We start from the raw sequence: 11,435 nt of genomic DNA, 5'->3' as shown, positions 1-11,435 counted from the left end.
GCAAGGGATGCATCAAGGATAGCAATCATGTTGTGAGGCGAGATTCCAAAGGCTAAACGTGAGAGGCTGCAGGGTCGACTCAGAGAGGTCTATGCATGTGAGAGGCTGAAAGCAAGGTCGACTCGGAGCGGTCTATGCATCGGGCGCGCTTGGGGCGACTACCAGTGCCAACCCCTTATCCCGCGACGCGTCCGACAAAGAGAACGTTCCAAGGCGGCAGAGGAGGTTACCAGCCGAAGGATGCAGTAGCAATAACAGGTATAGTTCCGCGGCGGCCGAGAAGACTCACCGCATAGGAATCGGGATGCGAGGCGAGGGATGCGGCGGGAAGGCCCCGACGGCTAAACGGAAGAGGCTGCAGGGCCGCCTCGGAATGGTCCAAGCATCGGATGCGATTGGGACGACTACCAGTGCCAACCCCTTATCCCGCGATGCGTCCGATACACAGATAGTTCCAAGGCGGCCGAGGAGCCTCACCGCATATCAATCGGGGTGGGAGGCGAGGGATGGGGCGGGAAGGCCCCAACGGCTAGACGGAAGAGGCTTCAGGGCCACCTCGGAATGGTCCAAGCATCGGACGCGCTTGGGGCGACTGCCAGTGCCAACCCCTTATCCCGCGATGCGTCCGATACACAGATGGTTCCAAGGCGGCCGAGGAGCCTCACCGCATAGCAATCGGGGGTGCGAGGCGAGGGATGGGGCGGGAAGGCCCCAACGGCTAGACGGAAGAGGCTTCAGGGCCGCCTAGGAATGGTCCAAGCATCGGACACGCTTGGGGCGACTACCAGTGACAGCCCCCTATCCCGCGATGCGTCCGATACGAAGATGGTTCCAAGGCGGCCGAGGAGCCTCACCGCATAGCAATCGGGGTGCGAGGTGGGGGATGCGGCGAGATGGCCCCAACGGCTAGACGGAAGAGGCCACAGGGCCGCGTCGGAATAGTCCAAGCATCGGACGCGCTTGGGGCGACTACCAGTGACAACCCCTTATCCCGCGATGCGTCCGATACGAAGATAGTTCCAAGGCGGCCGAGGAGCCTCACCGCATAGCAATCGGGGTGCGAGGTGGGGGATGCGGCGAGATGGCCCCAACGGCTAGACGGAAGAGGCTGCAGGGCCGCCTCGGAATAGTCCAAGCATCGGACGCGCTTGGGGCCACTACCAGTGACAACCCCTTATCCCGCAATGCGTCCGATACGAAGATAGTTCCAAGGCGGCCGAAGAGCCTCACCGCATAGCAATCGGGGTGCGAGGTGGGGGATGCGGCGAGATGGCCCCAACGGCTAGACGGAAGAGGCCACAGGGCCGCCTCGGAATAGTCCAAGCATCGGACGCGCTTGGGGCGACTACCAGTGACAACCCCTTATCCCGCGATGCGTCCGATACGAAGATAGTTCCCAGGCGGCCGAGGAGCCTCACCGCATAGCAATCGGGGTGCGAGGCGAGGGATGCGGCGAGATGGCCCCAAAGGCTAGACGGAAGAGGCTGCAGGGCTGCCTCGGAATAGTCCAAGCATCGGACGCGCTTGGGGCGACTACCACTGCCAACCCCTTATCCCGCGATGCGTCCGATACACAGATAGTTCCGAGGCGGCCGAGGAGGTGGGGGATGCAGCGAGATGGCCCCAACGGCTAGACGGAAGAGGCTGCAGGGCCGCCTCGGAATAGTCCAAGCATCGGACGCGCTTGGGGCGACTACCAGTGACAACCCCTTATCCCGCGATGCGTCCGATACACAGATAGTTCCGAGGCGGCCAAGGAGCCTCACCGCATAGCAATCGTGGTGCGAGGTGGGGGATGCGGCGAGATGGCCCCAACGGCTAGACGGAAGAGGCTGCAGGGCCGCCTCGGAATGGTCCAAGCATCGGATGCGCTTGGGGCGACTACCACTGCCAACCCCTTATCCCGCGATGCGTCCGATACACAGATAGTTCCAAGGCGGCCGAGGAGCCTCACAGCATAGCAATCAGGGTGCGAGGCGAGGGATGCGGCGAGAAAGCCCCAACGGCTAGAGGGAAGAGGCTTCAGGTCCGCCTCGGAATGGTCCAAGCATCGGACGCGCTTGGGGCGACTACCAGTGACAACCCCTTATCCCGCGACGCGTCCGATACACAGATAGTTCCAAGGCGGCCGAGGAGCCTCACCGCATAGCAATCGGGGTGCGAGGCGAGGGATGCGGCGAGAAGGACCCAACGGCTACACGGAAGAGGCTTCGGGGCCGCCTCGGAATGGTCCAAGCATCGGACGCGCTTGGGGCGACTACCAGTGACAACCCCTTATCCCGCGACGCGTCCGATACACAGATAGTTCCAAGGCGGCCGAGGAGCCTCACCGCATAGCAATCGGGGTGCGAGGCGAGGGATGCGGCGAGAAGGACCCAACGGCTACACGGAAGAGGCTTCGGGGCCGCCTCGGAATGGTCCAAGCATCGGACGCGCTTGGGGCGACTACCAGTGACAACCCCTTATCCCGCGACGCGTCCGATACACAGATAGTTCCAAGGCGGCCGAGGAGCCTCACCGCATAGCAATCGGGGTGCGAGGCGAGGGATGCGGCGAGAAGGACCCAACGGCTAGACGGAAGAGGCTTCGGGTCCGCCTCGGAATGGTCCAAGCATCGGACGCGCTTGGGGCGACTACCAGTGACAACCCCTTATCCCGCGACGCGTCCGATACACAGATAGTTCCAAGGCGGCCGAGGAGCCTCACCGCATAGCAATCGGGGTGCGAGGCGAGGGATGCGGCGAGAAGGACCCAACGGCTAGACGGAAGAGGCTTCGGGTCCGCCTCGGAATGGTCCAAGCATCGGACGCGCTTGGGGCGACTACCAGTGACAACCCCTTATCCCGCGACGCGTCCGATACACAGATAGTTCCAAGGCGGCCGAGGAGCCTCACCGCATAGCAATCGGGGTGCGAGGCGAGGGATGCGGCGAGAAGGACCCAACGGCTAGACGGAAGAGGCTTCGGGTCCGCCTCGGAATGGTCCAAGCATCGGACGCGCTTGGGGCGACTACCAGTGACAACCCCTTATCCCGCGACGCGTCCGATACACAGATAGTTCCGAGGCGGCCGAGGAGCCTCACCGCATAGCAATCGGGGTGCGAGGCGAAGGATGCGGCGAGAAGGACCCAACGGCTAGACGGAAGAGGCTTCGGGTCCGCCTCGGAATGGTCTAAGCATCGGACGTGCTTGGGGCGACTACCAGTGACAACCCCTTATCCCGCGACGCGTCCGATACACAGATAGTTCCAAGGCGGCCGAGGAGCCTCACCGCATAGCAATCGGGGTGCGAGGCGAGGGATGCGGCGAGAAGGACCCAACGGCTAGACGGAAGAGGCTTCAGGGCCGCCTCGGAATGGTCCAAGCATCGAACGCGCTTGGGGCGACTACCAGTGACAACCCCTTATCCCGCGACGCGTCCGATACACAGATAGTTCCGAGGCGGCCGAGGAGCCTCACCGCATAGCAATCGGGGTGCGAGGCGAGGGATGCGGCGAGAAGGACCCAACGGCTAGACGGAAGAGGCTTCAGGGCCGCCTCGGAATGGTCCAAGCATCGGACGCGCTTGGGGCGACTACCAGTGACAACCCCTTATCCCGCGACGCGTCCGATACACAGATAGTTCCGAGGCGGCCGAGGAGCCTCACCGCATAGCAATCGGGGTGCGAGGCGAGGGATGCGGCGAGAAGGACCCAACGGCTAGACGGAAGAGGCTTCAGGGCCGCCTCGGAATGGTCCAAGCATCGGACGCGCTTGGGGCGACTACCAATGACAACCCCTTATCCCGCGACGCGTCCGATACACAGATAGTTCCGAGGCGGCCGAGGAGCCTCACCGCATAGCAATCGGGGTGCGAGGCGAGGGATGCGGCGAGAAGGACCCAACGGCTAGACGGAAGAGGCTTCAGGGCCGCCTCGGAATGGTCCAAGCATCGGACGCGCTTGGGGCGACTACCAGTGACAACCCCTTATCCCGCGACGCGTCCGATACACAGATAGTTCCGAGGCGGCCGAGGAGCCTCACCGCATAGCAATCGGGGTGCGAGGCGAGGGATGCGGCGAGAAGGACCCAACGGCTAGACGGAAGAGGCTTCAGGGCCGCCTCGGAATGGTCCAAGCATCGGACGCGCTTGGGGCGACTACCGTTGCCAACCCCTTATCCCGCGATGCGTCTGATACACAGATAGTTCCGAGGCGGCCGAGGAGCCTCACCGCATAGCAATCGGGTTGCGAGGCAGATTATTGGGAAGGGAACCCCCTGGGATGCGGCTCAAGCAGTGCCCAAAGGGACTGGAATGCGGAATCACATCGAGAGACCCAAATGCTATACGAGGGCTCAAATCGAATTATCGATTTGGCCACGACATGGACGCATCGGAACGACTACCTTTGCCGAACCACTCGCAATTGCATCCATACCGAAACCAATAGACATTTCCGTTAGAGCCCTCGCATAGCATTCGGGAATCTCGCATGCCCCTCTAAATCGACCAATGCTGGCGCTCAATGAAAATCCGAGCGCTACCACCGTTCGAGCGCCAGCATTGGTCGAGTTAGAGGGGCACGGGGGAGAATGCTCCAGTCAACACCTCCCCTATATAAGTTATTTGTCCGATTCTCGCACAACCGTAGTCTGCCTCGTCGAATCAAACAACGGTCCCAGATTCCGACTTCCGTTCCGTAGAGACCCAAAAGCTAGATGGAGGCTCGCAAGAAAGAGAGTCGGCGCATAGCAATCGGGTTTCTCGAACGTTTAGGGACCGAGCTCACTTGCGGATAGGGCAAAATCCGCCAAGCAACCCAAAAGCTAGACGGGGGCTCGAATCGAATCGCCTAGGCGGCCACAACAACGACGTGTTGGATCGACTACCAGTGCCAAACCATTCAGCAAGACTAGTCTGTGTCGAGGCCGGATAGAGATTCTCAGAGAGCGCCCGCATAGCATTTAGGAGACCTGCCGCGTCCCTCACACTCGACAAATGGTGGTGCACGTTTATAAATCCGAGCGATCCCAACCCTTTCAAGCACCAACATCGGTCGAGATAGAGGGGCACGGAGGGGGCTGCGTGAGACAACACAGTCCCCTATATAAGTTATTTGTCCGATTCTCACACATCCGAAGAATGGTCATCAAATCGGACAACAGCCCAAACTTCCGACTTCCGTCCCAGAAAGCCCAAGAGCTATCTAAAACGTTCATGGCCGGAACTCGATCGCGGCTATACCAGTCCGCCAAGCAACCCAAAAGCTAGACTGGAGCTCTAGTCGAATCACCTCTGTGGCCATTGCAAGGACGTGTTGGAGCGACTACCATTGCCGAACCATTCCGCAGGTCGAGTCCATACCAAGGCCGCATAGAGATTCACGATGAGCTCCTGCATAGCAATCAGGAGACTTGCCGTGTCCATCACAATCGATAAATCCTGGTGCAAGATTTTTGCATCCGAGCGCTCCAACCAGTCGAGCACCAGCATCAATCGACATAAACGGGCACGGGGGGAGGATGCTCGAGAACACTACCTCCCCTATATAAGTTATTTGTCCGATTCTCAAGCAGCCGAAGTCTGGTCATCGAATCGGGTCAAAGACCACAACTTCCGACTTTACCCACAATGCAAGTCATCGAATCGAACATCGGCCCCCGAGTCGGACTCCATGCGTATGTCAGGTCATCGGACCCAAATTCCGCCTTCCTGCGCATGGCGGGCCATCAATATCAACTCGGTCATCGGACCCAAACTCCGCCTTTTTGCGTATGGCACGCCTTCAAATCGGTCATCGGACCCAAATTCCGCCTTCCTGTGCATGGCGGGCCATCAACATCAACTCGGTCATCGGACCCAAATTCCGCCTTTCTGCGCATGGCACGCCATCAACTCGGTCATCGGACCCAAATTCCGCCTTCCTGCGCATGGCAGGTCATCGGACACAAATTCAGACCTCGCCAATATGCCTACGTATCGAATCGGTCATCGGACCCAACTTCCGACTTCATCCATACTGTAGGGTCTTTGAGGTTGGCGCGGTGCGCTCAACCCAGGGAGTCGACCCATCGAAGCATACACCTCCCCTATATAAGCTATTTGTCCGATTCCCACACCTGTGTAGTTTGCACCTCTGACCAGGACATCGACCCCAACTTCCGAACTCGACTGCAACGACGGCACCAGCGCCTTGGTGCGCACCTTGCGACGCACAGTCCCAACATTCGCCTTCCTGCACATGGCAGGTCATCGGACCCAAATTCCGACCTCGCGAGTATGCCTACATATCGAATCGGTCATCGGACCCAACTTCCGACTTCATCCATACCGTAGGGTCTTTGAGGTTGGCGCGGTGCGCTCAACCCGGGGAGTCGACCCAACGAAGCATACACCTCCCCTATATAAGCTATTTGTCCGATTCCCACACCTGTGTAGTTTGCACCTCCGATCAAGACATCGACCCCAACTTCCGAACTCGCCTCCAACGACCGAACCAGCGCCTTGGTGCGCACCTTGCAACGCACAGTGCCAACATTCGCCTTCCTGCACGTGGCAGGTCATCGGACCCAAATTCCGACCTCGCGAGTATGCCTACATATCGAATCGGTCATCGGACCCAACTTCCGACTTCATCCATACCGTAGGGTCTTTGAGGTTGGCGTGGTGCGCTCAACCCGGGGAGTCGACCCAACGAAGCATACACCTCCCCTATATAAGCTATTTGTCCGATTCCCACACCTGTGTAGCTTGCACCTCCGATCAGGACATCGACCCCAACTTCCGAACTCGACTAAAAAGACCGCACCAGCGCCTTGGTGTGCACCTTGCAACGCACAGTGTCAACATTCGCCTTCCTGCACATGGCAGGTCATCGGACCCAAATTCCGACCTCATGAGCATACCTACTAATCGAATTGGTCATCGGACCCAACTTCCGACTTCATCCATACCGTAGGGTCTTTGAGGTTGGCGCGGTGCGCTCAACCTGGGGAGTCGACCCATCGAAGCATACACCTCCCCTATATAAGCTATTTGTCCGATTCCGACACCTGTGTAGTTTGCACCTCCGCTCAGGACATCGACCCCAACTTCCGAACTCGCCTGCAACGACCGAACCAGCGCCTTGGTGCGCACCAAAAGTGCGCACTTTTGGAGGGCACTTTTGTGCGCTCCAAAGGTGCGCACTTTTGGAGGGCACTTTTCTGCGCTCCAAAGGTGCGCACTTTTGGAGGGCACTTTTTGGAGGGCACTTTTCTGCGCTCCAAAGGTGCGCACTTTTGGAGGGCACTTTTTGGAGGGCACTTTTCTGCGCTCCAAAGGTGCGCACTTTTGGAGGGCACTTTTTGGAGGGCACTTTTCTGCGCTCCAAAGGTGCGCACTTTTGGAGGGCACTTTTTGGAGGGCACTTTTCTGCGCTCCAAAGGTGCGCACTTTTGGAGGGCACTTTTTGGAGGGCACTTTTCTGCGCTCCAAAGGTGCGCACTTTTGGAGGGCACTTTTCTGCGCTCCAAAGGTGCGCACTTTTGGAGGGCACTTTTTGGAGGGCACTTTTCTGCGCTCCAAAGGTGCGCACTTTTGGAGGGCACTTTTTGGAGGGCACTTTTCTGCGCTCCAAAGGTGCGCACTTTTGGAGGGCACTTTTTGGAGGGCACTTTTCTGCGCTCCAAAGGTGCGCACTTTTGGAGGGCACTTTTGTGCACTCCAAAGGTGCGCACTTTTGGAGGGCACTTTTCCTGTGCTCCAAAGGTGCACACCTAGGTGAGCACCTTCGACCACACCTTGTAGCACACCAAACTCTGACTTTCGACTTCATCCGCAATGCAGGGTCTTTGAGGTTGGCGCAATGCGCACAACCAGGGGAGTCGACCCATCAAACCCAACACCTCCCCTATATAAGCTATTTGTCTGATTCTCATACATGCGTAGCCTGCAGGAGCAATTAGGACATCGACCCCAACTTTCGGCTTCTAAACGAAAACAAGGTCTTTGAGGTTGGTGTAATGCGAACAACTAGGGGAGTCAACCCATCAAACCCAACACCTCCCCTATATAAGCTATTTGTCTGATTCTCATACATGTGTAGTCTACAGGAGCAATTAGGACATCGACCCCAACTTTTGACTTCTTAACGAAAACAAGGTCTTTGAGGTTGACGTAATGCGCACAACCAGGGGAGTCGACCCATCAAACCCAACACCTCCCCTATATAGGCTATTTGTCCGATTCTCATACATGTGTAGCCTGCAGGAGCCATTAGGACATTGACCCCAACTTTTGACTTCTTAACGAAAACAAGGTCTTTGAGGTTGGCGTAATGCGCACAACCAAGGGAGTTGACCCATCAAACCCAACACCTCCCCTATATAAGCTATTTGTCTGATTCTCATACATGTGTAGCCTGCAACAACGATTAGGACATCCACCCCAACTTCTGAATTCGTCTGCGTTGACCGCACCAAAGGTGCACGCCTTGGTGCTCACCAAAATCCGACTTCCGACTTCTTCTACTATGCGGGGTCTTTGAGGTTGGCGCAGTGCGCACAACCAGGGGAGTCAACCCACCGAATGCAACACCTCCCCTATATAAGCTATTTGTCTGATTCTCATACATGCGTAGACTGCAGCAATGATTAGGACATCCACCCCAACTTTTGACTTCTTAAACAAGACAGGGTCTTTGAAGTTGGTGCAGTGCACACAACCAGGGGAGTCGACCCATCAAACGCAACACCTCCCCTATATAAAGCTATTTGTCCGATTCTCATACGTGTAGTCTGCAGCAGCGATTAGGACATCGACCCCAACTTCCGAATTCGTTTGCATTGACCGCACCAAAGGTGCACGCCTTGGTGTGCACCCTGGAGTGCACTTTGGTGCTCACCTCGGTGCACACTTTGGTGTGCACCTCGGTGTGCACCAAAGGTGCGCACCTTGGAGCGCACCAAAGGTGTACACTTTGGAGCGCACCACATAGGGTCTTTGAGAGGTTGGCGCAGTGCGCACACCAAGGTGGGTGTTGAGGTGCGTGCCGAGGTGGGTGGGTGCTAGGGTGCGCTCCATGGTGGGTGCCAGGGTGGGTGCGTGCTAGGGTGGATTCCAAAGAGGGTCATAGGGTGGGTGCCAAGGTGGGTTGGTGATATAGTGGGTTCAAAGGTGGGTACTAGGGTGGGTTCCAAGGTGGGTCACAAGTTGGGTGCCAGGATGCGTGGGTGTTAGGTTGGGTGCCAAGGTGGGCTCCTGCGTGGGTGGGTGCTAGGGTGGGTTTCAAGGTGGACGCGAGGGCGGGTGCCAAGGTGGGTAACAAGTTGGGTGTTAGGATGGGTGAGTGCTAGAGTGGGTGCCAAGGTGGGTGGGTGCTAAGGTGGATGCCAAGGTGGTTCACAGGGTGGGTGGGTTCTAGGGTGAGTTCCAAGGTGGGTCACAGGTTCAGTGCTAGGGTGGGTGTCAAGGCGGGTGTCGAGGTGCCTGGGTGCTAGGGTGTGGATGCCAATGTGGGTCATAGGGTGGGTACTAGGGTGGGCTGCAATGTGGGTGCCAAGGTGGGTAACATGCTCGGTGGGTTCTAAATTGGGTGCCAGGGTGGGTGTGCACCCACCTTGCCCGAGGTGGGTGCCAAGGTGCCAGTGTGGGTGGGTGCTAAGGTGGATGCCAAGGTGGGTGAGAAGGTGGGTGATAGGTTGAGTGGTAGGATGGGTGGGTGCCAAGATGGGTCACAGGGTGGGTGCAAGGGTGGGTAGGTGCTAGGGTTGGTGTCAGGGTGGGTGGGTGCTAGGTTGGGTTCCAAGGTGGGTGCGAGGGTGAGTGTCAAGGTGGGTCACAGGTTAGGTGCTAGGATGGGTGAGTGCTAGGGTGCAAAGGTGCCAGGGTGGGTGCTAGGATGGGTCGATGCTAGGGTGAGTGGCAAGGTGGGTCCACAAGTGTCAAGGTGGGTGCCGAGGTGGGTGCCAAGTCGGCGACTGCTATGGTGGATGCCAAGGTGGGTCACGGGGTGGGTGCCAAGTTGCTAGGTTGGGTTCCAAGGTGGGTGCCAACGTGGGTGCTAGGGTGCGTGGGTTAAAGGGTGTGTCACAACGTGGGTGCCAGGATGGGTGCGCACCCACACTGGCCAAGACGGGTGCGGGTGCAAGGTTGGGTTCCAAGCCCGGTCACAGGCTGGGTGCTAGGATGGGTGGGTGCCAAGGTGGGCACCAGGGTGGGTGCACCCACCCTGGCCAAGGTGGGTCACGGGGTGGGTCCTAGGGTGGGTAACGGGGTGGGTACTAAGGTGCGTGCCAAGGTGGGTCATAGGGTGGGTGCCAAGGTGGGCACCAGGGTGGGTGTGCACCAACCCTAGCCAGGGTAGGTCACGGGGTGGTTGTCGGGGTGGGCGTCAAGGAGCCAAGGTGGGTGGCAAGTAGCCAAGTTGCGTGCCAAGGTGGGTGTCGGGGTGGGTGCCAAGGATCCAAGGTGGGTGCCAAGGAACCAAGGTGGGTGTCTGGGTGGGTGCCGAGGTGGGAGCCAGGGTGGGTCCCAAGGTGAGTGCAAAGGTGGGTGCCAGGGTCAAGGTGAGTGCCAATGTGGGTTCCAAGGTGCCAGGGTCAGGGTGAGTGCCAATGTGGGTTCAAAGGTGCTAAGTTGGGTGCGAGGTTGGGTGCGAGGGTGGGTGGGTGCCAAGGTGTGCTAGGTGGAAGCCCGGGTGGGTCGGCATCCCATGGGTGTCGAGTTGGGTGCCTGATGGGTGCTTCTTGTCAAGTTTTAGTCGTCGGGACTCATTTCGAGCCTTAGAGGTCGTTTCTTGTCCGGTTGCCCTGTCTTCGACCTGGGAACCCAATTTTGGTCCTCGGGTCCCATTTTTTTTTGTCTCGCATCCCACTTTTGGCCTGTGGCCTTTTCGGGGTCGATTCTCGTTTTGGGCATCAGAGCATGTTTCTTCTCCTAAAACCCAATATTTGTTTATTAAGTCTCGGAACACATTTTTGTTCTCGTGGACCCATCATGGGTCTTGGAACGCATTTGTGGTCCTTGGGTCCCATTTTGCATCCCGAAACTTGTGTTTTGGTGCTTGATCCCTATTTTGGGTGCCCACCTTGCACCAAGTGCGCACCCGGGGCAAACCGAGCGCCTTGGTGCACCGGGGCAAGATCGAGCGTGCACCCGAGGCGCCCCGAACATGCACCAAGGTGCACTCGGCCCACATGTGAGCGCAGGTCGTTGCGCCCGAGGTGGTGTGTGGGCACCGCGTTGCAGACGGGACACTGCACGCACACGACGCCCCCTCCAGGTGCACGCACGTAGGCCGGGCCGGGTGCACACCCGACGCCCTAGCAAGGTGCGCGCACCCGGGCAGGGCTCACACTTGGCGAACGGGGCGCACTTCGCGAGGGAGGGTGTGCACCTCGACGGGGGTGGGTGGCCGGGGTGGATTCGCACGTGGGTCGCGGTTTGCTAAGTACACACTGCGACAAGCTCATAAC

Source organism: Cryptomeria japonica, unplaced genomic scaffold (assembly GCF_030272615.1).
Source record: "Cryptomeria japonica unplaced genomic scaffold, Sugi_1.0 HiC_scaffold_100, whole genome shotgun sequence".
Taxonomy (NCBI): Eukaryota; Viridiplantae; Streptophyta; class Pinopsida; order Cupressales; family Cupressaceae; genus Cryptomeria; species Cryptomeria japonica.
This window is presented reverse-complemented; position numbering follows the sequence as displayed.